Genomic DNA, 2,425 nt, shown 5'->3' with positions numbered 1-2,425 from the left:
CTTCCCCTCCTCTCAACAATTACTGGGTGGGTTTTCACAAAACTGGAGCGTAACCTTTGTATGGTTCGACTTAAAACATGGGCTAAGAATACGTATGGTATCTCTGGGCTGGTGGTACTCATAATACTCACTTAGGGAGTTCAGGACGGTACCATGTAAAGAGAAAATCGTTCCTCAGAGAAGACTACGTGATTGCTCTCTGGTGAGCCATCCCACAGACACAGAGATTTCAAAAAGGAGCACAAAACTACAAGCCATGAAGGGAGACACTCAGTTGTGAATTAACAAATTCCTAATTCCTAATTCCAAATTACCATGCACCAAGGGAAGCAGCTAAAAGGCTAAAAGTATTGGGGACATGATTCTTTCAGGCCGTGCTGGGCAGCCCTCAAGTCAAGACCAGTTTCCTCTTTGACATGAATGAAAGGGTTTTCTTACTGCCATCGTATTCCTGTTTATATTCTTTCTTTCTTATTATTAAAATCAAAGGCTGCAATAAAGTTAGGCTTACAGAATCTATGTGGGTTTTGTCACTTGGTGCCCATAACTTAACTCACGTTAATAAGCATTGTAAGGATTTTTCTGAGTCTGGGTTTTTTTGTGTATGTGACAGTGGTACTGACCACTTATATATGGATACAAGTACAAATATATGAGCTTTGCTTCCAAAGTTATGTCATTCGATCAGGTTTCAAAGCCATTTTAAAATATATGAATGAACTGTAAATATTTGGAACATATATATAAATATTCTTAACTCAGTAGCATATGCTGGATAACTTTTTTATTTTTTGGCCATGCCGTGCAGCTTGTAGGATCTCAGTTCCCCGACCTGGGATTGAACCCAGACCCTCGGCAGTGAGAGCAGGGAGTCCTAATCACTGGACCACCAGGGAATTCCCTGGATAACCTTATTAAAGTTTTTAATTATGAAACAATTCTATCATAAAGAAAAACACCCAATAATATAAGTGGAAATATGCACTGACCTTATTTTCAAAACATTAACACTTTACTGTGTTTTCATTCTAGCTCTCCCAATCCATTTTCCTTCCTCTCTTCCTAAGAGGTCGACATTACCCAAAGGAGTATATATTATACCGATGCATTTTTTTCATACTTTTACTCCTCAAGCATCTATCAATAGTCAATCTATGGTAATATTTTATGTGTTATTACAACATTATACATATATATGGAATCATTATTACAGTTCTGTCACCTTTTTTATTGCCATCGACATTATGCTTTTGAAATTCATCTAGGTGACTTTTGTGTCTCTATCTCATTGCCTGCCGTACAGAATTCAGTCGTTAACCACACCGTGGAATATTATTCAGCCACAAAAAAGAATGAAGCACTTTTACATGCCACAACCTGGATGAACCCTGGGAACATTATGCTAAGTGAAAGGAGCCTGGCACAAAAAGCTTCATATGTAGGATTCCATGTATATGAAATATCCAGAAAGGACAAATCCTTAGAGATGGAACGCAGATTACTGGTTGCCAGGGGCTAGGGGAGGGGAGGAATTTGGAGTGAGTGCAAACAGGCATGGGGTATCTTTTTGGGGTGATGACGATGATGTAGAATTAGACAGTGGTGATGATTGCACAACCTTGTGAATAAACTAAAGACCATTGAATCGTACACTTCAGAAGCATAGATTTTATGGTATGTGAATTATATCTCAATAAAAGAAGATTTTTAAAAGGACTTGGTTGTATGCACAAACCGTGGTTTCTCTTTGTTCTTTCCCGGACTGCTAGATGTTTGGGTTGTTTCCAATGCTATGCTGTCAGCAAAATGCTGCAATAAACATCCTTGGAGCTGCCTTCTCGCTCACCTGTGTGATCTCTCGAGGGTTTACATTTAGAAGTAAAATCTGTCTTCTATGATGTCCACACCTTTTCACCCACTAGAAGAGGCAAATGGATAACGAAGGTAGTTTCCCCTATTTTATTCTTCCACCAAGGATGTATGTTTCCAATTCCCTGCATCCTTACCAATTCATAAGTGTATTAAACTTTGGAATGTTTGCTGACGAAATATGTGAACCTATAACCTGTTTTAAGCTGCTTATATAAAGATACCTCATTGCTGCTTTAATTTGCATTTTCCTGGTTATGAATGAGGAATATTGACCATTCGGGGTTTCTTTTCTGTGAATTGTTGGTATTTTCTGTACTGATTTAAAGGGCATAATTATATAGTAGGCACGCCTTTCCTTTGTAAGCTATATGCTGCAAATACCTCCAGTAAATCTATGACTTGTATTTTCATTCTTCTTTGTATCTTTTAATATTGGCTACTCTAAGTAATTCATCTTTTTGTTTCTATTTTGAGAGATTTCTTCGTGTCTGGAAACTTAACATGAGAAATAGTCTCTCCTCTATGTTCTCTGAAACTTAACATCTTAAAAATT

This window comes from Orcinus orca, chromosome 20 (assembly GCF_937001465.1).
Source record: "Orcinus orca chromosome 20, mOrcOrc1.1, whole genome shotgun sequence".
Lineage (NCBI taxonomy): Eukaryota > Metazoa > Chordata > Mammalia > Artiodactyla > Delphinidae > Orcinus > Orcinus orca.
Note: the sequence above shows the minus strand (reverse complement) of the source record.